This window comes from Talpa occidentalis, unplaced genomic scaffold, assembly GCF_014898055.3.
Source record: "Talpa occidentalis isolate TD23 unplaced genomic scaffold, MPIMG_talOcc4v2.1 talOcc4.7, whole genome shotgun sequence".
Taxonomy (NCBI): Eukaryota; Metazoa; Chordata; class Mammalia; order Eulipotyphla; family Talpidae; genus Talpa; species Talpa occidentalis.
Genome location: NW_023605083.1, coordinates 99,425,510 through 99,441,095, shown reverse-complemented (window position 1 = coordinate 99,441,095; position 15,586 = coordinate 99,425,510). Strand labels below are relative to the sequence as shown.

At 46.8% G+C, this 15,586-nt stretch overlaps 1 protein-coding gene across 5 annotated transcripts in view; it reads left to right on the top strand.

The window, feature by feature from the left end:
• The first annotated feature begins 2,522 nt into the window (after positions 1-2,522).
• Positions 2,523-15,586, top strand: part of EPN2 (epsin 2) — an 84,762-nt gene continuing 71,698 nt past the window's right edge. For 4 of the 5 annotated variants that reach the window (XM_037492647.2, XM_037492645.2, XM_037492646.2 and 1 more), the window contains exon 1: positions 2,525-2,613. The gene's annotated coding sequence lies outside the window, so the exon portion shown is untranslated. Of the gene's footprint in view, positions 2,614-15,586 lie in introns of all 5 variants that reach the window. The other variant, XM_054689339.1, reaches the window with a different exon arrangement.

Sequence of the window (15,586 nt, the reverse complement as noted above, 5' to 3'; positions counted from 1 at the left end):
GAAAGAAGGAATGCAAAGAGGGTGACATTCTTCAAAGAGGGTTCAGGAAGGAGAAATGACTTGAGGAATGTAGGAATGTCCCCTCTGACCTTGCACATGGGTGGTGATCTTGTGGCCTCAGGAAGCTCTCCCCCACTCCCCAGTCAAGCTCAATTTCTCCAACTCACTTCCAGGGCTGTACCTTAGCTGTCAACACTTTGTCTATATCCAATTCTCTCTCCAAAGCTTGTATCTTATCTCTGGCTATCATAGACTTGCCGGTCTGGGAGGGAGAGGGAATGGGTTGTACGCACAAGAAAAAGCGGTCTGGATCACTCAGCCTCTCCAGACTTCTATATCTTGCCTATAAAATGTGACAATAAGAACACACACCGGAGGGTGAGGCTTTAGTCTAGCACAGTTCAATGTGGTAGCATCTAGCCACATGTGACAAAGCTTGGAAAGGTCTTAAAAGTTAGTACCTTGGTTGGGCCTCCCTGGTGGCGCAGCGGTTGAGCGCTGGGTTGCGAAGCTGCCCGCAGCCTCTGTAGCGCCGGTTCAATCCCCAGCTGCTCCCCGACCACTGGAGGAGGGTCCCACATGGTGCGCAGACCTCTCCTGCCGCCCGCTGCTCCCCTCTGCCTGCTCTGATCCCCGCTCTGGCTCTGGTCAATTCTCTCACCCTCCCACACTTCTGACTGTACCCAGTGCTTGTATAAATAAATAAACAAACAAATAAATAAATAAATCTTCAAAAAAAAAAAAAAAAGTTAGTACCTTGGTCTCATTAGTTACATCTCAAGTGCTTATATGTGGGCAGCACGGCTAGAGAACATTTCTAGCAGTGTAGGAAGTTCTGTCGGGCAGCTCGGGTTTAGACAAACTACGTAAGACACTCAATCTGCATGCAGCGGGACCTGCGTGTCTTGGCATAATTCATCTGGAGTTGCAAACTGTGGGCAGGGGCCACAACTTCATGTACTGCTCTTCCAGAAAACACAGCAAAGAGGAATGTAGGGCTCATGAGGAATGTAGGGCTCATTGAGGGGCTTCTCCAGAATGCAGGTGAGCCACGTTCAAAACAGATTTCTGATTCTTGCTGCAAGGCAGGTACATGAGGCTGAATTCAGTCTCCTGGTGGAGAAAGAGATGAAGAGAAGCAGGAACAGGCAACACATTGAGGGAAGGGGTTTCTAGCATCTAGAACTACTAGTGTTCAACTTTTCAAAGGAAAAATGAGTAGGTGGATTTGCAAACGTGTTAGTCTCCTTCCCCTCCTCCCACTCTTCCCTTCCTTTCCTTTCCCCCCTTTCCCTCCTTGTCAGTCTCTCCTCTCCCCACCTCCTCTTCTCTCCCTCTTATATTTTTGCCGGAAAAGGGAGCGCTAGATCCCAGCCAGTGAGAACAGAAGGAATGCTGTCTTCCATCTGGTCCCTTCACAGGGAGGAAGAATCCAAGTAATTTGCTTAAGTTACGTGTGAATGAGGGCAGAGTGGGACTTGCGGACACAAGTCCCCTTAAAAGCAGAGCTTGGCAGGTGTAGTATTCACCTGGGGCCTTCTGGCCCACCTAGCGAGATCCCCTCTGTCCCCAGACCTTGCTGTGAGGGGTCTTTGCTGACTCCCACCCAGACTGGAGCAGATTAGTCAGCTGTGATGTGCCGCAAGTGCCTCTAGTGTCCGCTGTGTGCAGCACCTACTTGACACATAGAGGGTCCTTGTTGACCTAAAGGGAAGAGGTGATTCCTCTTGTTGGGGTGAGCCTGTAGGAGGGGTGTCTATAAGTTCCTCATGTGAGGAATTTACAATGAGCCAGGGGCTGCACCTTTTTAATCACCCCATGGGCATCTAGCAAAGCCCAAACACCCCTTCTCAGAACTTTTGGGTATGCTGCACTGAGATATAACACATATATGAAAAAGGCGCGCATGTAAGGTGTACATCAGTGAATTTGCACAAAGTTAACACACTTGGGACCCCAGCGTCCTGCTCAAGAAACTGAACTTGACCAGCGTCCCAGCAACGCCATGCCCCTTCTAGGTGCCACCTCCTGAGAGCAGCCTTTCTCAGAAATAGTTTCCAAGTGCATACAGCAAAGGCTAGCACGTGAGTTTTTGCAGAGAATGAGTGTGGGGAGGGAAGCTCCTCTGTGGAGGGGGAAGGCCGTGAGGTGTGTGTGGAGTTGTGGGGGGTGTGTGTGTGTGAGAGAGAGAGAAAGAGAGAGTGTGTGAAGGCTGTCGAGTGCGTGGGTTCGAGACTGAATTTGCCAGGGTTTGTGTGGCGGTGGGGAGGCTGTCGGGACGCGTGTGTGGGGAAATCCGGCGTAGGTCGCGGGGTGCTGTCGGGGTGCAAGGGCCGCGGGTTCTTGCTCTGGGGTACTTGGGGTAAGGCCGCGGGGGGCGCGGGGGGCGGGAAGTCGGTGGGACGGGGGCGGGGCCGCAGGAGGGCGAAGGGGCGGGGCCGGCGAGCGCGCGCACGCAGCCGGCGCGCCCCCTCCCGGCCGCCATGTTGGCTGGTGTGTGGGTGTCAAATCGAGCTAGACGCGGCGGCGGCTCCGCGGGCTGCGGTCGCTCCCGCCTTTCCAGCGCCACTGGCGGCCACAGCCGCGCACCCGGGCGGGCCCGGAGGAGCGGAGGTGAGCCGGGGCCTGCGGGGCTCGGGGGTCAGAGCGGGACCCCAGGACGTGGACCCTCCCCCTCCCCAGGGCGCGACGCCCCCACAGCGAGGCCCCTTCCCCAGTCGGCCCTCCCAGAGATTGCACACACGCTGCCGGAGCTGGGTCCCTCGTTCAGGCGGGACCCGGTCTTTCCGGCCAGGCCCCGCCCCACGGGCTGGAGCTTGGCCCCCTCCCCATCTGGATTCCTCTATCCGCTGCAGGGCCCCCGCCCCCCACCTCTCCATCACAGAGTACTACCTTTTATAACCTTGGAGTCTGTTATTCCCCTTAACCCCACCCCAGATCCGGGAGCCCCCTCCAGCCCTTTACCTTCTACCTTTAGCTTGGAACAAGCCTGCCGCGTCTCTCCAGAGCGCTTTCCACCCCTCCCCGGGCTCGGCGCCCCTTTCCTCCAGATCCGCCCCCGCGCAGAGCCCAGGCCCTGTTCCCTCTACAAATTTGGGGAGGGGGCCGCTCGGTCCAGGATCTCCGCCCGTCCCCTAGTTCCTTCGACCTGAAACGGGGCCCCCTTCCTCTCCCCAGGGATCAGGTTCTCCCTCCCACCCCCTACCCCCACAGCGCAGCGGGGACGGGGGCGGCAGAGCCAGGCTCCAGCTGCCTTTTGTTCCGCGTGGGATGGTGGAGACCCCGCCCGGCGGACCTGCGCGGCTAATCCGGGTGGGTGAATGGGTGCGTGGGGGTCGGCCTCTTCCAGGAGACCCTCTTCCTCTCTCTTCTCTAGGGGCGGCTCCCCAGGAGTCGAGTGCTGGCCCTTGGGAGAGGCTGGCCCTTCCTAGAGGAGTCTGTGCCAACAGGTTTTTGTTTGCGACCTGAAGTTGGCCCAGTGGCTCTGCGGATGTGAGTGTGTGAGTGTGTGTGTGTGCGTGTGTTGGGGTGGAGATGGTGGAGGAGCAACTTGCTCCTCTTAGAAACCCCAGCTGGGTCCTGTGAAAGCCCATTCCTTGGCCCAGGGGCTCCCTCTGGGCCCCTCCACATTGTTTTAGCCCTGGGGACACATCTGAAGCCTGTGATTTAAGAGAGAATGGGACTTTACCATTATTAGGGTTCAGATGGGAGAAACTGAGGGCAGGAGATGCTGTGATTTGCCCAAGGTCATGCAGCCATACCACATCAGTGCCAAAACTAGACCCTCAGTCTCTAGGGCGCTCGGGTGCTCTTCACGACATTTTGAAATTTTTTTTTGTATTTAGAGAGATGTTCAGATTTATTCCCCTCTTGTATTTTTTTATATTCACACAAGAAAATGGGCAGGAAAAGATGAGAAGTATGAATTCTTCCTTTCCATCGCCAGAAAATGCCCTGTGAAAGAAGGGGTTGGAACAAGGGGTTAAAAATGATTGAAAAAGGTGAATTTTAATTGCCCCCCCTTAAGTATGATAATGAGGATTTGTCAGAAAATAATGTGCTTCTTAAGGCTCTGGATACTGGGTTATTGGTGCTGACAAAAATCATATTCTGAATTCTACACAGCAGTGATTGAGATTTTACCGATAATTAAGTTTTCATCTGTATTTAAATGAATGTCAAAAGGAACTGTAATTTGCTTCTGAATGTTCATGTTCCAGTGATTGTGTTTGGAGACACCACTAAGATCATCTCACCTTTTATTTATCTTTTTTTTTTTTTTTTGCATTTTTAAAACTTACTTGTTTCTTTAGTTTTAATGTTGGGTTAGTCATCTTTACCAGTTCTGGGCTATTCTCTTGTAGGCACTGAATGAGATCCTGGCTTTTAAAGAGTGTAGTAAAGTGCAAATTACTGTAAGGAATGGCAAGACTTTATCACACAAGCCTCTGGACTGGAGCAAGTTTGGATTTACTGATCTTATGGTTTATCCAGGTGTTTTGCCTCTCAGAACCTTGAACTTGTCAGATGGGAAGTTGTGGAGAACTCTCTTAGCAAGGTTGTTGTACCAGGTATATTGTATAGGGTGTGGAGAGATGTAATATTTTCAGGTGATGATACCTTACATGGTGTGTGTGTCTTGAAAAATGACCCAGCCTTTGCAGAATCCTCTGTAGAAATAAAGTTACCTCTTTATGTAACTGTCTTCTATAAAATATTGTGGTGTGGATTTCCTGAGGGTTGGGATTCTGATAAGAGCCCTGCAAAAATAATTGAAAAGTTTTTGGGCCTCTGATTTGTTTTAAAGACTTGGCTCTTCCTGAACTTAAGAGTGGGCATTTACAATTTTTTTTTTTTTTTTTTTAGATTTTATTAAGAGGAGTGACAACTTGCAGGTCTCTGTGGACTAAAGTGCTAAGAGATTTTCATGCTGAGGGATTATCATTGTGATTCTCTTGGGAACCATATTAAAGTTTCCAAAGCTTTTTGGGCAATTCTTGCTGTTCCCTAACAGCAGTGGATTGATTGCTGGAGTGTGTCTGACTATGGTTGTCATTTTGTGGTGTGAGTACCTGGTGACCTTAAGCCTTGTAGAAATCAAAGGACTTGGATTTGAGGAATTTGAAATTGGGGAGTATAAGAGGAATTATTTAGTTGTATTTTTCCATTTTTTGGTCTTTGAATAAACCTTCTGGCAAGCCTTTGCCAATAACCAATTCCATCAGTATTTGGACCTCTCTGTTTTCCAAGCCTCACCAACCCAAACAACCTGTTGGAGCACTTACTACTGTCTTCTGTCTTTCTTTACTTCTCCAGCACCCAGCTCAATCTCTGATACCTGGAGAGACTCAGTCTGGGGTGTGTATCAGCAGCCCTGGAGCAGGGGAACCAATTTATCCATCCTTTACTACAGGCTCCCCTGTAGGAACCACTGCTGTGGGTCCAGCAGTCCTATCAGTGTGTGCATTATTCCCTTTCTACATTGAGGAAACAGGCCCAGGGGCTTAAGTCTTACACCCAAGTTCACGTAGCCAATTGGTGATGGAGCTGGAATCTGTCAAGTCTGTGGGATTCCTGAATGTTATACCTGTTACCTCGTTTGAGAAACTGACTCTCATGAAGCTGAATACACTTGCTTAAAGCTCTACTGCACAATGACAGTGACTGATTACCATGGGAATCTTAAAATTTTAAGAGTAGGAGAGAACACATCTTGTTTTTGTGAGATGCATTGTGAAATGATTGTTTATGTCCATCTTGAGTTTTGAAAATCTACAAACTTTCTGATAAGTTCATCAATGGAATTTTCTTTGGCTTCAGTTTGTTCAAGATGTCTAAAAATTGAAAGCTAGGAAAACAGATACAGTGAAATAAGTGTCCATGTGTTGAGTGTATTCAGTAACATCCATCTGTGAACTTGTTTGACCATACATATTTTCCTGGTTATGTTTCCGATGTCTTGAAATTCAGTTGTTTTAACAGCCTTTTAAAAAACATAATTTCATTTTGTCTTTATACCCATGTATAACATAGAGATTACCACCCATCTGTGAGTGGAAAAACTGAGAATAGAGACGTCTGATAGGCACCAGATCTGTGTGATTCCCAAACCTGGATCCTTCCTGCTCCCCCAGTTCATATAGAAAGCTCCATAGTATATATAAATGGGTGCTCTTCAAATGTAGAGGATAAACTTGTGCTCTGAAAATCACCACCAAGCTTTAGAAGACTGGGAAATGTGAATGTAGAGATTTCTGTCTTTTTCCTAACCTTACGATCTGTGAAAGCACTGCATTTTGAGTGTTAAGAAATTAATGAACCACTCATACTGATAGAGACTAGATTTAGGTTTAAAAAAAAAGTGGGGGCCCTTCTTTGAATCAGATCAGCAGCATTGTTATCATGTTCCCTGTACTGTATTGGATTCTTTTTGGTGACTCCTGCCCAGCAGAGCCAGGTACTAGAGCCTGTTTTGTTCCTGGGCACAGAAAAGCCTTCCTGTGAGTCCTGGTCTAGTGTGTTGCATTTTCAATCCCTCTGGAGACAGGACAGGTAACTAAATGACTTCCTTTACTATTCAAAACATTGGTAGGAATTGGTTGCAGAGAGGGCTATAAATGTAGAGACTCCCCATGTTCTCTTTATGGTAACTAGCTGATAAATGGAACAGGGAAAAGCAGGCTCAGCCCGAGGGATGGCTGGCCATTTAGGCTGATGCATGATACAGATTTAAAAGCATCTATAATTAATTACTTTTGAGTGCAGGCCTCACCCTCCCATCCCCATGCCTTTTAGGGAAACGTCATCATCACATCGTGGTGGTTCAGTAGCTGAGAGCACCAAATGGTAAAGACAGTTTGGTTACAAAGACCATATTGAATCAGATGTAGGTACAAATTGGCCTCCTGGCTGGATGGCTTTGGGGACTTTAATCACTAAATTTCAGTTTCGTCATTTGTAAAATAACCACACTGCAGAATAGATTGGCAATGTTTCTCAGACTCCATCACTGGGATAGCATGACAATCACCCAGAGAGCCTGTCAGACAAATTGACAGCTCCATCCCCAGAGTTTCTGATTCAGTAGAACTGGGGTGAAGCTTGATAATGTGCATTTTCAGCCAGTTTCCAAGTACCAGCTAGTCCTGGTACCATTTTTTTAAAAAAAAGATTTATTTATTTATGCATACAGGAGCTGGGGTACAGGCCAGAGATGCAGGGGGATGAGAGAATTCACCAGAGACAGAGCGGGGAACAGAACAGGCAGACTGACAAAATACACTGCTGAGGGGAGCAGCGGGCAAGTCAGGAGAGGTCTGCTGCGCCATGTGGGTTGCTCCCTGGCTGGCCGGTGATCGAACTCGCGTTGTAGAGGCTGTGAATTGCTTCATAGTGCGGTGCTTAACCCCTTGCACCACCAGGGAGGCCCCTTCTGGTACCATATTTGGGAGCTCTGGCTCATGAGAAGAAGAAGCCATGTAAGATGTCAGCACTGCTGGCTGTGGATGGAGACTCAAAACTGCAGTTCCTTTCTGCCTCTGAAATGCTTCTGAATATGTTGCTCAAGATAATGGCATGACACTTGGAAAGGGAATTTGGTTTCTCAAAGAGGTTTCACCTTTGTTCTTAGGTAATTATAATTTGGACTGTGGTCACAGGCATCACTATGGGTTAGCTGGGTGTTTTCCTTGAAGAAGGGAATGCAAGATGTCAGTGCCCTCAAAGAGGCAGTAAATTTAAGATTCTGTTTGAAAAGCCGATTCATCATTTCCACACATCAAGCAAGATGTTCACTGTCAAGGCTTTCAGAAATGCAGCCGGAAAAGGTTAGGGGGGAGTGGTGTTGGGCACTGAGCTAACTCCCACGGGGCCATTAGAGACTGCCACTGGTGTTAATGGAAGGCACTTCTCCTCCCTCCAACAATTGATATTGATTTAATATTCCTTGGTGTTTAGAGTTTGGGGAAAAATTATTTTCCTCCACTAGTAATTATCAGCTTGCCTGTCAAAACCAAACACATGGAGGTTTGTGTGGGCCCTGATGGTTTGGAATATCTCCTGTGTGCCAGGCTCTGTGCTACTCCTTTTATGCACAGTATCTGATTTTATTTTCATAATGATCCTGTGAGGCCTGCCACCATTTCTCTTTTTGCACATGCAAGAACTAAAGCTCAGAGGGGTTCAGCAGCCTGCCTCAGGCCACACAGTAAGTTCCCTAGCTGGTATTTGGTGCCACCTGTGTCAGTTTCAGAATCACATTATTTCCATTACCTCACTCTGCAATTGTGCCAGGTGCTCTCAGTTGCCTCCTTGTACCTTCAGAACAACCCTGGGAGGAGGCCTTGCCCATTGAGCAGGCTGAGACTCGGAGGGGTCAAGCTTGTTCACATAGACCCATTCAGTGGCGAGCAAGACCTGAATTTAGTCCCCTGCCTGATTTTGGAGCCTCATGAAACCATTTCTATGACAACATTTTAGCTCTCTGTCCCTGGCCGCAAATGTAAATTATTCTAAGACCTAAAGCTGCCTAGATGTGTACACCGGGGACCTGGGGGAACCCACCTGGGTTGGATGGGAGGAAGTCTTTGTGGACCAGTAAGGATATTTGTGTTTGCAAAGTTGTGTTAAAATAATTGCCCAGATTGCTCTTTGAAGAAAGGGACCATTTCTTTTTACACTGTAATCCTGAAGCTTTGCACATTGCTTTATAAACATGACACATGGGATTTAAGGACCAAAAAAATTCCTCTGGTAATGCCAAACTGTGATCAAACTCGGACAGAAGTATTGATAGTCTTAAAATGTTACATATAAATAAAGATGTAAAGTGTCTTTTTCCTTAGTAGGCAATTAACATGAGACATTTTTAGGGTAATTTTTCTGGTCTTAAAATGTATGAGGAGGCTGGGGTGTGATCACTTTCCCAAGGTTTGAAAATTGCCTGCAGCTCCCAAGCCAAGGATAGTAAACAGCTATGTGTCAGTACCTGCCCTGCACTCTTGGGAGGCCCTGGAGGTTTAGACTCAAATTTGTTGTTTTGTGAACGCTTTAAGATTTTGAGATTAATAAAGCACAGAGCTAAAACTTGCTATTTAAAGTCTGACCACTTCCATCCACCTTTCCTCTCCCATCCTCCCCAGATGTTACATCAATAAAGGAATACTGACAGACTAAAACATTTCACATTTTCACTTGAAAGCCTGTTTGATATCTAGCACTGTTCTGGGATACAATGAATATACTTTAGATCCAAGAAATTGGGAAACAGATGATCAGAGAAATAATCTTTATGCCATTTTGTGAGAGGCAGTCTGGTTGATACAGAAATATGGGCATCAAATCAAGGACAATTTCATGACAATGGAGTCGAACATTTGAGATTAGTGGAGGCCTGGAAAATAATGCAACATTCTAGAATTAAAATAAAATGTGATGATTCTTGCCACCAAGAAACTTACTGTAATTGAGAAGACAAAGTTAACATTTGTGAGGCAATTAGAAGATGGAAGTTTGTTGATAGGTGGTTTTGATTTTTTGTCAGGAGGTCAGAAATGGAGGTAAGTCTGGAAAAGTCAGATAAGGCATCAGAGAAGGTAGGATTTGAGCTGGACCTTGAAGGATAGTGAACAGTGTCCAAGAGTGAAAGGCAGATGGGAAGACATTTCAGAGGGAACATCAGGAGGCCCAGCTTGGAGTAGCCTCGGGTTTTCCATGCCTGCATGCAATGCCCGTATGTGTAAGGTGCACAGACTCCAGAAGCAGCTCTGCCTGGACACCAATTGGGAGTAGTGAGGACTAAGGTGGCTTTGAGGAGGCAGTGGCTGTGGGGTTTGTTGGCAGTAGGGAGTTGGATGACTCTTGAGGAGTGTTTGCTACCTCAAGTGTTTTGGAAGGAGCCCTCTGGCAGGATCCTGCAAAGTGGCAGAATTCCTGTGGGCAAGGACCTGGCCAAGCTGGCTTCCTGAGCCTGGAAAGGTTGCAATCCCAGAGACATCCTACAGGTGCAGGTGAGTGAAGGGAGGCCAGAGACTGGTTCTGTTTCGGGAGAGACAAGGGCCTGGGACCTTGAGTGTCGGCTAGGACATGTGGATGTGACACATCCGCTAGCCTCTAGTTGTTTTTTTTTTTTTTTTTTAAGATTTATTTATTTATACAAGCACTGGGTACAGGCCAGAGGCGTGGTGAGAGAATTCACCAGAGACAGAGCAGGGAGCAGAACAGGCAGAAGGACTGAGGTACATGACTGAGACAGGAGAGACAGGCGAGACAGAGAGGTCTGCCTCGCCATGTGGGAATTTCCCTGGCCGGCCGGGAATTGAACTGGTGCTGCAGAGGCTGCAGACAGCTTCACAGCGCTGCGCTCAACCCATTGCGCCACCCGGGAGGCCCTAGCCTCTAGTTCTTATCCCTGGCTGCACCTGTAAATCACAGGATCTGGAAAACTTAAAAAAAAAAAAAAAAAAAAAAAAAAAAGCCTGTAATAGGGCACCATCCCAAATCACAGAGAGGGAACCAGTAGTTTTTTTTTAGAAGTACCTCAGATGATTCTAATGGTTTGTGTGGGCTGAGAAGCTGAACTGTATGCTCAGGGGAGCCTCTGGGAAGGTTAGGAATTAGAAGGTGGGAGAAAATTGGAGCCAGAGAGAGCAAGAATGAGTAATGAGGTATGGGGTGCTAGGGCCCTGAGCTGTGGTAGGGTTTAAGAAAAGGGGGGTAGCAGATAAGGTGGAATGGTGGCCATGGCCAGAGAGAGAGAGGTAGAAATGGTCACTTGGGCTCAAGTTTGCCTTTGAGCCATCTTTGAAAAGGGGGCCTAGTTTAGCCAAGAGTATAAACAAAGTGAGGGCAGGAAAATAGGTGGTGACCCACCTACTAATGTGGTAATCCTGATTATTAGCCAGTTCTGTGGAGCAGACACAGTGGATTTTTATCTGTCCATTCAAACCTGTGGACCAGGTTCCTTCCTACACCCCTAATTGTAACAACTGCAGTAGACTACTTAGAAAATTCAAAACTGCTTTTCTTTAAAGTAATTATATTTAAGATAGTTATATAGTGTGCCTAATTTAGATAAATTCACTATTAAAGATTAGAGGTGAGGTTTTATCTGGTGCATTTAATGTATATTACAAAATTATAATTTCTTGCATTCCCGGAAAAAAAAATAGTCTGTGGTCCAATTCGATTGGGAACACATAGATAATCTGTATGTTCCTACCCATAAGATGCTATGGTCTTCAGTGTGTGGGTCCTGATAGCAGTACAAAGTAATATCAGCTCCAGGAAAGAAAGAAGTTGAGCACCAGAGGAGGCTTCAGAGGAAATGATAAGTAAGTGTAGACCCTTGAAGGAAAAGTGGGAGTTCTGGACCAAAGGAGTGGTGTTGTGCCAAGACCTGGGGGGTGAAGTGACAGCTCTGACTGAGCAAGGGAGGCTTGTCGGAGGAAGGACAAAGACATGTGACAGAGACTGACCTGGCAGGACAGAATTAATGTGATTTGAGTGGGACTGTGGTTTTCACAATTTTTTTTCTTTCCCTTTTTTTTTTTTTTTGATGCTGAGTGACAGGGCCACAGATCCTCCATCCTACCTCTAATCAGAGCAGCTCTGCTTTGATCTGAACATGGGGAACTAAAAAGAGCTCATTTGAAAAGTGTTTCTCTGCTTTTTAAAAAAACACCAAAGTGATCTCATTGCTGTAAGTGCTGGGGAGCCACTCTGAGCCAGAGTACCCTGTGGGTGTCCGGGAGGGACGGACTAGAGGCTTCTCCAGCAACCTGAAAAACCCTCACTTCTTTCTGTTTGCATGGGAAGGTGGAGTTGAATAGGATTATGGCCAGTTCTGTCCTGTCCTCCAAGTCAGCTTGTCAGGTCCCAGGGTAATGTCTAGGCAGTATGCTGATGCTGTGGTTAACAGGTCCCTTGGGAATAAAACACCTTAGCACTTTTATTTTCTAGAAATCCCTGGGGAATTTTAAAGATAAAGGACCTAGTAGCTAGCTAACTTGGACTGCATGCCCAAGAGCTGCTATGTGTCAGATTCTGCTGGGGGCCCAGCAGATGACCCCAGCCTTCAACCCTTTTCAGTGTGGACTGGATAGAAGTGATCCATGGCTCCATTCAGCCCACTGGTAGGTTTTATTTGGGTTGTACTGTGCCTGTTTTCAAAAATTAAAATCGATTGCTCTATTAGTTTTCTGTGACTTTTGTAACAAATTACCACAAGCCCAATGGCTTAAAACAATATGATTCTAGGGCCTCCCCGGTGGCGCAGCGGTTGAGCACTGGGTTGCGAAGCTGCCCGCAGCCTCTGCAGCGCCAGTTCGATCCCCGGCTGCTCCCCAGCCACAGGAGGAGGGTCCCACATGGCGCGCAGACCTCTCCTGCCGCCCGCTGCTCCCCTCAGCAGTGTACTTCGGTCCTTCTGCCTGCTCTGCTCCCCGCTCTGGCCCTGGTGAATTCTCTCACCCTCCCGCGCTTCTGACTGTACCCAGTGCTTGTATAAATAAAATAAAAATAAATCTTAAAAAACAAAACAAAACAATATGATTCTAAAGATTAGCAGTCCCACAGAGGTCTTAGTGGGCTAAAACTTAGTGGGTGTAACCAGAGCCGTGTTCTCTCTGCACGCCCTGGGCGAGGCTCTGTTTCCTTGCCCTTTCCAACTTCTAGAGGCTGTTCACATTCCTGATTCATGATCCCTTATAGCTTGAAAGTCAGCAGTAGCCAGTTCTGTCCTCCTCACACCATATTACCCTGACACTGTCTTTTCCATCTCCCAGTTCCACTTTTAAGGACCATAGTGATTACAGTGAGACCACTGGATAATCCAGGATCTTCTCCCTATCTTAAGGTCAGCTGATTAGAAACCTTCATTCCCCCTTTTGCTACTTTAATTGTCCCTTTTCACCTATCTGAGCTTAGGTTGTGGACATCTTTGAAAGGCCAGATTCTGTCTCCCATACATGCAAACATGAAAGTCGGGAGAGCTTGCATAATAATCCAGATTTGCAGCTTCCTTGACAAATCAGAGCACTTAGCAGCCGGGACCTGCCCTGTTGTTGTTGGGTCAGTGCCAGTGTTGGTGCCATCTCTGGATGGGTTAGTATATACCAGTTCTTCACAGCCTCCTCTCCTGTGGTGCCCACTCATTTTCTTTCATTGCCTGGACCCTGCTCTGGGGACCCAGGGCCTTACAGAGTCCGGTCGTGGCAGTGACCTGTCTTCAGACTGGTGATGTTTGCTTACCTCCCTGGATGGTGCCCTCTTCTTTGCACTTGTGTCCCCCTTCTCACTGACCCAAGCTCAAGATTCCAGAGCATCTCAGTTGCTGTTTTAGCTGGTATTGTTTGTAACATAACTACTTGTCTTATGTCCCCTCCTTTTCTGATGCCCAATGAATACATTTTGGTATTTTCCACATTATGTCTTCTATAGGCCTTTGTAAAAATCAAGTCTTTATAATTTCATTATTTTAGCAGTGTTCATCAAAAATCAGGGTCACACAGTAGGCACTTAGAACATCTACTGGGTGTCACACACTTTTCTAGACATTAGAAATATAACAGAAAATGAGATAATAATACCTGCCTTGCTCTCCCCCTTTAGCTCTAGAAGTGGGAGGAGAAGCAAGGCAATAGGCAGTTGTGATACTGTGATAGGAAGTCCTGATAAACTTCCTGCTGCATCTAGGGAGGGTCTGGCAGCATTTTGTCAGAGGTGACAGATTAGCTCTATCTGCTGTGGTGGGGAGTCCTGGGGCTCTGTTACATGCATTTTGGTAAAAGATTCCCTCATCTCCAGACATTGCCTGGATCCCAGCAGATGGCAGAGTATTGGGTAGGCACCAAAGGGGCCCAGATAGCATACTGGTTTGCAGTATGAGGGACTTGGCCAGATACCTCCATGTACTGCTGCCTGGTGGTCTCAACTGGACCTCTGGTTATTTTTGGAGGAGACTGGGTGGCCTCTTGTGGATTGGCCTGCTTAGGTGACCTCTAGGTTAGAGGGAATGAATTAGTGATACAAGGTATGACGTCAGACTTCTTTCACTTAGTCAGTGTTTTTCAGGTTCATCCATGTGGTAGTGTGTCAGTACTTTATTCCCTTTTATAGCAGAATAAATTCCACTGTGTGGATACACCACATTTGTATCCATTCATCTCTTGATGGGCACTTGCGTTGTTTCTAACTTTATCCACTGTGTGTAGTTGCAACTTTTACTAACTCATTATTGCTTAATGCTTTGAGATGTGGTGATATGCTATGTGACTCAAGAAAACGTTACTGAGGGTCAGGAGGGAGATCTACTCTTGATTTGTGTTTATTTCAACACACACATTTAAAAATAAGTTATTATGGAAGGAGTATAACTTTTGTAATAGAAAAGGTACATTATAACATCAGTACCCAAGGGGCTCAGCGACCTCTTCTGGTTTCTTGTTTTCCATGACTGTTAGGCCTGCTTAACAGGTGCTCTCTGAGGGGCAAATCTTGCTCTTCTCAGAGCAAGAGACCACGGCTGGGCAGCCGTCTGTCTGAGCATCACCATAGAGGGAAATGCCCAGCCATCTCTGGGACTTTGCCCCCTCCTGGGTTATGGGGACAGACTTGGTGCCCTGGGTGATTTCATGAGAGTCTGACAGAAGAGCTTGTTTTCGCAGATAGGGAGCCAGTGTCTTTATATATTTCAGTAAAAGAGTGTCAGCACACTAGTGTTTTCGTGACAGGATGCAGGTTACATACATTGTTATCAGTATGGGAAACCAAGTGGATTTGGTAACGTGTTTTATATGCAGGCATTGCTTTCCATTAGGAAGTTTGTTTCCAGGGAGGAGTTAGTGGGCAGCCCTAACTGCCCACTAACTGGTGGGCATCCTTTTTAAGTGATGACTGGTGGGCATCCTTTTTAAGGATTGTTAGGGTGAGTAGTTGTCTAATGCCACATATTAGGTGGTTATGGTTGAGGTGATGGGGAGCATACTCTCCTCTGCATCGCACGGTGTATCCCCCTTTGGAAGTTATAAAGAAGGCATTCATCTGAGGTCCCTGGACAAGGAGAATCTTCTGTGATTCTGGTTTATTTTTGTCTGTGGACAGTGTGAATCCTCTCTGCTCTAGCCACCAGAGCTAAGAGCCAGTTCTTTGTCCCAGATCTAGTGTGGCCTGCACTTTGGGTTCTAATGTTGCTTTCTGGTTCAGACTATCCCTTCCACCCTCCCTTTCTATTCCCTATTGCCTGGGTTTCTTCATTTACTTGCTTTCCATTATATTCTCTGAGGCAGTGTTTGTCAACTCTTCTATACTATAATCACAATCATCTGGGGAGATTCTTTTTTTAAAGTGCTGATGCTAGGTCCCCACCACTTTCTGTTTTAACTGTTCTGGGTGAGGTCTAAGCATGAGTATGTTTCCCTGGAAATTCAAACCTGAGGCTAGGGTTGAGAGCTGCTGGCTTAGACCATTTCACATCTTTTTTTTTTTTTTTTTTTTTTTAAGCAACAAGACGAGTTAAATAAATGAAAAGATTGAAGTCTGGGACTATAGCCAACCCTAAGGACAATGGTCTGAGCTCAGAGAAGCCGAG